The sequence below is a fragment of the Colobus angolensis genome, unplaced genomic scaffold (assembly GCF_000951035.1).
Source record: "Colobus angolensis palliatus isolate OR3802 unplaced genomic scaffold, Cang.pa_1.0 Scaffold102, whole genome shotgun sequence".
In the NCBI taxonomy this organism is placed as follows: Eukaryota; Metazoa; Chordata; class Mammalia; order Primates; family Cercopithecidae; genus Colobus; species Colobus angolensis.
The window spans coordinates 2,819,844-2,830,538 of record NW_012111142.1 but is presented as its reverse complement, the minus strand read 5'-3'; the positions used below and the strand labels follow the sequence as shown (position 1 = coordinate 2,830,538).

The window sequence follows — 10,695 nt, the reverse complement described above, 5'->3', positions numbered from 1 at the left end:
TTGCATGGTTGGCAATTGGCTGAACTGGAATGTGAAGACACATTTAGAGGATAGAATGTTCTCTCTGAGTGCTGCAGCTGTAAGAATCTCTTTAAAAAACATAAAGTCGATTACATAAATTATGTACTCTTTAAACTCTCATGTTCATTTACACAATTGATCATGGAAACGACTTTAGAAATATGTGTATCAAATATTTAGCATATTTTTAAAGCTTCCTTAATAACATCTCTAATAAGTGGATGCAGTTTTGTGTTTATTTACAGCAAACACCTATGAATATCAGATCACCTAATTATAGTTTATCAACATTACCTTTGAATCATTCCAATGGAAATGTCCTCTCTCACTGCATTCATATTGCTTCGGTGCATGAGCATGGAAAACAGCAGATTATTTTCCATGCTCATAGATTTTAAATATTTACTTGCTAGCGCTGCATAATTTAACGCACTAGAGTTGGAAAGCAGTTTGTATGATAGCTGATGCCATGTCAGTGTTGCAGAATATAGTTTCCTCCTGTGACTTCTGTGTGAAGTTGTAAAAAGGAAAGGTACTCTACTCCTTTTTTTCTAACCAATTAAAATTTGTTGTGGTAAACCTACAGAAAACCCAAGTGTGTAGTATACACACAATTTACTTTTGTATAATTATATAGTTATCTTAAGAATGCAAGCATTGTTTCTCATGGCCTGTTAATGCACAATACCAGAAATAAAATATACGCATTCTTGTAATCCCGGTCTTTATGAAAGTTACAAAAAGGCATCTAAACAGCTTGTTAGATGCATGCTCTCTCTCCTAAAAAAAAATCAGAACAGAGTTTGGGGATTTCGAAACATGAAACCACAGGCAATGGAATCATGCAATAAAACTACTTTGTTTTCTCACTCTAGTAAGTGTGCCATTTGTGATTTTATCATACCCTTTGCTGTTTTGTTATTTAGTTGTCCAAGTACATGACTAAAAAATAAATAGATCCAGCTACCTGTTTTTGTGAGAATAAAAAAAAATTTAAACCACCAAATCTATTACAAAATTGAAAAAATTTCAAGTTTAATTTTGAACTTTTCAATTCTTCATTCTTGAAAGTTTTCATTCCCATGTGGTTTCATAGTCCGGTGGTATAGACTTCATAGTTTTTACTATAATTTCCTATGTAATTCAGAAGCATGCCTGGTAGTCCTTGCTCCAACAAAATCTGCGGTACTGTAAAACGGCATAGGATTACATTTTACAGTAACAGTATTTCTCTTGACATCATTTAGGAGTGAAGATAAAAATTTCCATTTTATTTATTTATTTTTACTTTTATTTTATTTTATTTTTTTTTGAGACAGGGTTTCGCTCTGTGGCCCAGGCTGGAGTGCAGATGGGCGATCTCGGCTCACTGAAAACTCCGCCTCCCGGGTTCATGTGATTCTCCTGCCTCAGCCTCCTGAATAGTTGGGACTACAGGCGCCACCCACCACGCCCCGCTAATTTTTTATATTTTTAGTAGAGACGGGGTTTAACCCTGTTGGCCAGGCTGTTCTCGAATTCCTGGGCTCAAGTGATCCGCCCGCCTCGGCCTCCCAAAGTGCTGGGATTACAGCCACCGCGCCTGGCCAGAAATGTACAGGTTATAAAAAGCATCTTCAGACCGTCCTTTTTTCTTTCTTTCTTTCTTTCTTTCTTTTTTTTTTTTTTTAAACAAAGCCTCGCTCTGTCGCCCAGGCTGGAGTGCAGTGGCGGAATCTCTGCTCACTGCAATCTTTGCCTCCCTGATTCAAGCAATTCTCCTGCCTCAGGCTCCCGAATAGTTGGAATTACAAGCGCCCGCCGCCACGCCCGGCTAATTTTTTAACTTTTTTAATAGAGACGGGCTTTCACCAAAGTGCTGGGATTACAGACGCGAGCCACCGCGCCCGGCTGTCTCGTGTTTTAATGCTTGAAAATAACCTGAATATGGAAAATAAGTGCACATATGCCTTGATGTTTTATAAGTAACCTACAGTCCTAATTATGGCTTGGCTTAGAGTTCCTTCACAACAGGATAAGAAGGCATCCTGGCCTTTTTTTTTTTTTTTTTTTTTTAAATCAATGTGAGGCTTGGTTAGGCTCTTATCTTGGTCCTGAGTGCGAGGAAGCGCAATGCATGCTGGATCTTGCAGTTCCTGCGCCAGAGGCAAGGGAGTGATGCTGCATGGCCTGCTGGTAGTTGAAGTCCAAGTGCTCAACAGGAATTTATGGCAGCCGTAATGTGGTTTGTCTATCAGAGTGACAATGCCCACAGATGGATACTTTCTCCTGGTTCTTCGCTTAGCTGCACTGGTGGTGGATTAGCAGCTTGGGGTGGCGAACAGGTGGGAAAAAGAGATGGATAAAGTAAGCATAGCAAAGGCCTCTACGCCGCTGCTATCGCTACTGCCAATCGCACAGCTTTCGTATCCCGGAAGTGGCTGATCTGATGGATTTGACGCGGAGGCGGTTCCTCTTACTACGGTGGCCGGGGTACTAAAAGTACCTGTAGCTGCGGCGCTGAGGTCGGAACGTCTGCTTGTGTGCGGGCTGCTTTTGTGGCGGCTGCTGCTAGAGCTGGAGCATTTCCCGGGTTGGTGGCTCCTGCACATTTACAGTTCTCCAGTCCTTCTATTTCGGTGAGGGATCGGCTTGAGGCTAGAGGAGTCGAGAAGTTTGGGACTTAGTGTCTCTGGTCTCCGAATGACCGGGTTTCTTGGGGAGTCCGCCTTCAGTGAAGACCCTGTGGCCAGCCATCTGGGTTCTCTGAGGGTTTTGGCGCCTCCCTTGTCTCTCCTTTGTAGTGTCATTTGTCTTCTGACTCTTCCTCGCTCTGTCCTGGGTTCCAGAGATAAACCGTAAGCCTAACTGTGGGCAGCTGTTCCTCCTTTTCTTATCGTTTTCTTAGATGTTGCAGGCAAGACCCTTTCCCCTGATCTATCGCATCCATTTGATCCCTCCTCATGCCAGTGCTCTGTCGTCCCTGTTTCTCTTCGTTTAAAAAATAAAAAAAGGCAAATAATAATAACTGGATCCCCACTATCTCTCTGTTCTCATTTCTAGCCTCTTTCTCCCTTTTTGGTGCTTGTTACTGCTTCAAGCCATAACACACTACCTTGCATATATTAATGCCTTTCTATCTAAATACTAACGTTCATTCACTTTATTTGGTTCACGCTCACCGTGAACGCTTCCCAACCCTACCCGCATCTAAGGGCTTTTGAGGTTGGAGGTGTAGAATAAATTCTTACATATAATGACTGTGTTCATATATGAGAACTTTCAGCGGTCAACTCAGCATCACTGCTTATTGAGTTTATATTTCTTATGATTTCTTTGGCTTACCTTTTCGTTTTGTATTGGTTATTTACCCACATGGGGCTCACTGCTACCCTATAGTTGGAGAAGAATACCTCGTCTTACATCTTTTTATATCCGAATTACTTAGGAGTTTTCTTACATTTTTCTGCTTGGACCATATGTCCCCAGTGGGTTTTTGGCAGTGATTTTGCGTCAGTTGATGGCAGAAAGAGACAAGGGAATGATCTTTCTTGCTTGCTTGTGACTTGTAATTAGATTATGAACCATTGAGAGTACCCAGAGGGATTGGAAAGGCTTTGAAAAGTAAAGTCTATGTATTTTCTGAGTTTCAAATTGATAAAGTTCTTCTTTGAACAGGGGAGAGTTTCTAGTTAGTCCAATAATCTGAGGCTATATTGAATTATCAGTTCATTCGCTATAAAATTTTTAGAACCGCATGTCAAAAAGTGGCCAATCTAAGGAATTGTATAATTTAGCAAAAAGTCATTAAAAGCAATTTAATTAATGCTCTTTTTCTTTAAAATAGGATTCAAGTATGTGAAAAAATGTATTTATGGTGATTGGTTGTGAATTATTTCTAGACATTTTGATAGTTCTGGTGAACAGCATCGTATTCTGTTCACGAATGTTTTATAAAAAGGCAGAAATTTTCTGACTTTCTGGGGAGCCACGTAACTGAAATGAGTTTGCAGCTTGTTTTCTCTCCAATTATTGCACTAAAGAGGTTCTTATACTAAGACTATCATTCTTTTTTAAGCTGTCAAATATGATCTATACATGTCATTAAAATATAAATATTAATATTGGTACAATGTTAAATTGGGATTATTCCTAATTAATGCACAAAATGCTGAAATGGTTTCAGCCATGCTTACGATTTGGGGCGAAATATATTTCAGAATAAATTTACTCATATAATTTTTTATTAAAAAAAGATAAGCTAGCCATTACTCAATCTCTTAATATTTCTCCTGAGATTTTATTCATTTAATAGGCATTTAGTGACTACTTACTATTTAACTATTGTCACAAAATCACCAAAACATTTATTTGTAAGAGTATCCTCTTGTCCTCAGCTCTGCATAGATGCTTTTAAAGCATTAGCTCAGTTATTCCAACTAAGTAAGCTATTATTATTTACATTTAACAGATGAAAAAAAGAAACTTGAAGAATTTAAGGAATTTACTTCAGTTCCTTTCTACTCTTCCCACTACGACAGCTGCAAGGATTTGTGCTCTATCCTGAAATATATAAAGAGAATTAAATCAACACATGCTTACTGAGCAGCTATTACATACCAGACACTCTTCAAGGTGCTCGGAATATAGTAGTGAACAAGAAAAGTCCCTGCTCTTAGGGAGCTTATACTCTGGCAGAATGTATGAGATGTAAACTTTGCCTTCAGGAAGCAGAAAATATAGTCAATATGTATTAGATTTTATGGGAGTGTTTCAGTATGTTAAAAGTGAGAAGAGAGATAACTAGGGAATGTTTCATGAGAATGAGATCTAATCTGGAATTTAAATAGTGCTTAGGGATTGGTAGGTAGAAATTAGGACCCTGTCTCAAAAAAAAAAAAAAAGTAAAAATCTGTGATATAGAATAATTGGTGCGCCTTATAAAGCACTTTTTAATTTTTTTGGACTATTTATAAATAAAATTGTAATCTTTGACATGCATTCAATCATTTAGCATTTATTTATTTATTTATTTATTTATTTTTGAGACGGAGTCTCGCTCTGTCGCCCAGGCTGGAGTACAGTGGCCGGATCTCAGCTCACTGCAAGCTCCGCCCCCCGGGTTCACGCCATTCTCCTGCCTCAGCCTCCCGAGTAGCTGGGACTACAGGCGCCGCCAACTCGCCCGGCTAGTTTTTTTTGTATTTTTTGGTAGAGACGGGGTTTCACCGTGTTCGCCAGGGTGGTCTCGATCTCCTGACCTCGTGATCCGCCCGTCTCGGCCTCCCAAAGTGCTGGGATTACAGGCTTGAGCCACCGCGCCCGGCCAGCATTTATTTATTAACTAGACACTCTTCTAGGCCATAGTGGTATAGTAGTGAGTAAATACGGTCTTTACACTCATAGAATTTACTGTCTAACAGAGGCGACAGACATAAATAGTCAAAGAAATTTAAAGTTACAACTGTAGTAAATGCTGTTAAAAAAGGACTCGATGTTACACAGAGGAAGAACTGATTACAGAGGGGATAAGAGTGGGGATGGGGAGAGGCCAGTTAGAAGATTGTTGGAGTAGCCCAGCTGAAAGATGATATTTTGGACAAGGTGGTGGTGGTAAGAGGGAGAGAAGTGGATGGATTCCAGAGGTGTTCAGGAGGCGGAACTGGGTGATGGATTAGATATGGAAGGTGAGGTAGAGGAAGATATTGGCTAATCTTAGGTTTTTGGCTTATATAACTGGAAGGATTGTTGCACTGTTCACTGAGGTAGAGAACGTTGAAAGAGGACCAGATCTGGGAAACATGCTTTGTTTGTTAGTATTTTTTATTGTGGTAGCAGTGTTTAAGGTTAATTTCTTAGTTATTTTTTACCCTTTTGTCATTGTTTTAGTTTTGTATATTTGAGTAATGCTATGCCTAAAATATGTTTTTTTGGTATCATTTTTTCTTGATTGAGCAGGGGTGGAGTTCTACATGAAAGCATCTGGAAATACGTTGGTCTCTGTTTTGAATCTATCTGTAATATATTAAACTATATATATGAATAAGTAACTGAATAATGCAGTTACATGTCATCTTTATTTTCACTTGAGATTTGGCAGTAAACTGGCATCTGGTTAAATTCTAACTTCATTCATTTGGTACATATATAAATATAAATGCACTAGGGAAAAATTACATGCTTTTGATTTTTCTCTGAAATGCTTCATTCATGTAATTTTTGATAGATATTGAACCCAAACAGTAGTGATTTATAGTTTATTGTTTAAATTTTACATTTCTTAGTAAAATGGTAGAGTGTATACAGCAAAAGAGACTTTGGTGTCAGACTGCCTGGATTCACAGTCTCTATATGCTATATACCAGCAGTATGACCTGGAAGAAGTTATACAGCTTTTCCAAGACTTTTTGTGTTTTAAATTTATAAGATGGGGATAATAATAGTGCCAGCCTTATAGAATTGTTGTGAGAATTAAATGAGATGATATATGTACATAGGTTAATAAAATACTTGGTACAGATTTTAAGTGTTTATTATCATTACTATTATAGTGATACTGGGTCCAAGATCATCTTGACTCCTGTGACACCATTTTAATTTTAAGATACCTTGTAACTAATAAAACTCAATTTGAGAAAAAAATTTATTTGGTATTTAGATTTGGAGAAAATATATAAAATAGTTTTGCTTATTCACTATCGTCCCAGATAAACCAGCACATAACTAATCTTTCACAGAATTCTGAGATTATGTGTAGTTTACAGCTGTGATGGGAAACTTAGGGCGAATAGTCTGTGATTACTTATTGTTTGTTAGGATTATTACCTTTATTTTTAGCCAAACCTTTTCGAAGTTTGAACTCGCTTTTAGCTCTTATGAATAGGGTGAAGAGTAGTTAGGCTTTATGAAGTCTGATTAGCTGCTCTAAAATCAACCTAACTTCTACCTTTTTCCCTTATTTTTTTCTTTTTACTTTCAAACCTATAAAAACATTGAAATGGTAGCATGACAAATACCTGTATATCCTTTTACCTAGATTCACTAGTTGTTAACATTGTGCCTCTTTTACTCTCATTCTTTGCTGTTAGACAAGTGCTCTTTCTCTCACTATAAATACACACACACACACACACTTTTTCTTCCTGAACTATTTGAAAGTAAGGTGGAAACATCACACTTTACCCCCAAATAATTCATCATGCATTATTTACATAATAATACATAATAATAATAATAATACATCATCATCATAATAAGAACTAGCACATTATTTTACATAACTATAATGCCATTAGCATATCCAAATAATTTAACCTTGATATGATAATATTGTCTAATGTACAGTCCATATTCAACAATTAGATTTTTCCAAATATCCCAGTAATGTCATTGTAGCATTACAAAAATACTGAATCCAATTAAAGATATTAATTGTATTTCGTACTTATATGTCTGTTTTATCTAGAACACTCTTTACCTTTTCTTTTTTGTCTTCAGGTAGAATGCATCACAAAATTGATTTGTCTGATTTTTTTTCTCACAATTAGTTTCAGATTGAAGAATTGTGGGTTTTTTTGTCTGTTTTTTACTATTACATGGGTGATATTTTGAACTTTCCATTTGATCATATTACAATTAACATAATGATGGTTTATTCCATGATTGGTGATTAAGTTTGGATCACTTAGTTTAGCCAGAGTTTTATATTCTGAAAGTACATTTTCCCTTTTGTATTTAATAATCTGTAGGGGTGATAAATTGAGGTCATGTGGATATTCTGTTTTGCAGGTTTTGTTTTCCTATCCAGTGATTTTAGTGGTCACTGATAAAAGCATTGGTGGTTGCCAAATAGTGATTTCCCACTTCTGTCATTCCTACATACATTTCCTGGTTCTCTTCTCTAAATAAGAGCTTTCTCTTCTCTTTTATTTTAGTATCACTGTGTACCCAAGGATTCTTTCTTTCAAAAGCTATGCAGTATGCTATAATTTGCTACCATCGTTCCTTTCGATGATTAAATTATCTCAAATCTGGTCAGTAGTAGATCCTTCAAGCTAGTTCCCATGACCTTTGGATATCTGCACATTGGTGTTTGAGCACTTTCTTACTCATATTTGCACAATGAGATGTTCCAGCCTCTCCTTGTAAATTTCCTGCTCAATACATGGAATAAGCCATTTTACCACAGAATCCTGGTTTATTTTAGTGGAAAATGATACTTAGCAACCAAGATCTGGGCTGGGCGTGGTGGCCCACGCCTATAATCCCAGCACTTTGGGAGGCCGAGGCGGGCGGATCATGAGGTAAGGAGATCGAGACCATCCTGGCTAATAGGGTGAAACCCCGTCTCTGTTAAAAAATACAAAAAAAAAAATTAGCCAGGCGTGATGGCGGGCACCTGTAGTCCCAGCCACTCGGGAGGCTGAGGCAGGAGAATGGCAGGAACCCGGGAGGCAGAGCGTGTAGTGAGCCAAGTTCGCGCCACTGCACTCCAGCCTAGGAGACAGAGTGAGACTCCATTTCAAAAAAAAAAAAAAAAAAGAAAAAAAAGAAAAAACAAGATCTGGGTATTTAATATGCTCTTTGCTACTGAGGTGTCATTGGTTTTAGACCCTTTAAATGGACACACGTATACACATTTTTTTTTTTTCTTTTTGAGACAGAGTCTTGCCCTTGTTGCCCAGGCTGGAATGCAATGGCGGATCTGGGCTCACCGCACCCTCTGCCTCCGGGTTCAAGCGATTCTCCTGCCTCAGCCTCCCGAGTAGCTGGGATCACAGATATACACCACCACACCCAGCTAATTTTGTATTTTTAGTAGAGACAGGGTCTCTCCGTGTTGGTCAGGCTGGTCTCGAACTCCCGACCTCTGATACTCCGCCCGCCTCGGCCTCCCAAAGTGCTGGTATTAAAGGCATGAGCCACTGCACCAGGCCAACATATACATTTTTTAAGAAATCATGAGTTCATAGGATACCTTCAATTCAAATTCAACACTGCAGAGTTCTCATCACTTCCTTCCAATTCCTGTTTATATATCTGTTTTCCCAGAGAGAGAATTCTGATTCTCAATTATATCACTGTTTTTTACTCATCTGACCTATCCTACAACACACATAAAATAGTTTTGGAATTAGTAGACTGACTGATACTGCTTCCAGCAGCAGATTTACCAAGTAAAGATTTTTTTTTTTTGCCATTTTATGTTCTTAGAATATATCACTAAAGGTATATATAGTCAAAATAGGTGTTCAAAGTTATTTGAATTATTTTTTCTGTGTGATTATGTTATGAATGTAAAATATAGTTAGGTTCCTACTAAATTACTTTTTAATAGACTCTTTGTAAAATCAGTTATCTGTAAAACTACTAAAGTGACATAATTTAAAACTTTATCATAATATATAGTTATAGGGAACTCTAGAACATTTATATCAGCTGGAGAATATTCAATTTGAAGACTTGTAAGGCTCTAAACTTGCAGCTCTATTTTTTCAGTTGTAATATTATTTAAAATTAGGAATGCAAGAAAAGTGACATCGAGTGATTCCATTTGTAAGCCAAAACAATTGTGTTTGTGAACATTTTAAACAATGCTCTTCTTTTAACTGCTGATACAATTCAAGCATTAATCTTTAACAATAGACATAATTGTTAGGGGTACTTTAATTCCCAAGTAATAGGTCTAATGTTTTCCTGTATTTATAACCAGAATGGAAAGATTTATGTTTTTCTTTAAGTCCTTCTTCTTTGTATTTGAAGAATGCTTGTTGTATTTTACCCTGTGATATTATTCATGTGTGAATATTCTCATTGGAAAGGGGGAAAATACGTCTCTTAATAGTTATGATACTTTATATCTCTATTGTGAGATATAACCACATTCAGCCTTATGGTTAGTTATAACCATCTTGCTTATTAGAATGGAAGATTAATGAGGACAGGAACTAGGTTTCATGGCCCATTGTAGCTCCCTCAGTGCCTTGTAGGAGTAACCACTCAAATACTTGATGAATAAATGTTACATTTTGTGTTTACATTACATGTAGTACTAGCTTCAGTAATATGAATGCATTTTTTTCTTGGCAAGAGTAACTAATATAATGGGCCTTGGAAATGGTCTTATCTATTGTCATAGTCTGTCTTTTGTTGCTTATAACAGAATAACTGAAACTGGGTAATTTATATAAAAAAGGAATTTATTCCTTATAGTTATGAAAGCTGAAAAGTCTGGGGTTGACGAGCTGCATCTTGTGAGGACCTTCTTGCTGGTGGGGACTCTGCAGAGTCCTGAGGTGGTGCAGGGCATCACATGGTGAAGGAGCTAAACACACTAGCTCAAGTCTCACTTTCTCTTCTTATAAAGCCACCAGTCCCACTCCTCTGATAACCTGTTAATCCATTAATCCATGAGTGAATTAACTTATTTATGAGGGCAGAACCCCCATTATCCAGTCACCTCTTAAAGGCACCATGATAACATTCATATTTACTTATTACATACCTCAAAATCACTGTATCTCAAACTGAATTTCCTATCTTCACCTTAGTCTTCTCTACTTGGGTTCTGTTTCAGTTAATGGAACCATTATCCTCCTAGACATTAGACCTGAAATCTCATAGTCACTTTAGTCTCCTCTCCTGTATGTGGGCATATACACATCCATATATTTGTATGATGTTGCTAGGTCTACC

The 10,695-nt window shown here is 37.4% G+C and overlaps 1 protein-coding gene across 3 annotated transcripts in view; it reads left to right on the top strand.

Moving 5' to 3' along the window:
• The first annotated feature begins 2,473 nt into the window (after nt 1–2,473).
• ATG4C (autophagy related 4C, cysteine peptidase) overlaps nt 2,474–10,695 on the top strand; it is a 96,385-nt gene continuing 88,163 nt past the window's right edge. The window contains exon 1 of one of the 3 annotated variants that reach the window (XM_011940989.1): nt 2,474–2,593. The gene's annotated coding sequence lies outside the window, so the exon portion shown is untranslated. Of the gene's footprint in view, nt 2,640–10,695 lie in introns of all 3 variants that reach the window. The other 2 variants (XM_011940983.1, XM_011940995.1) reach the window with 2 other exon arrangements.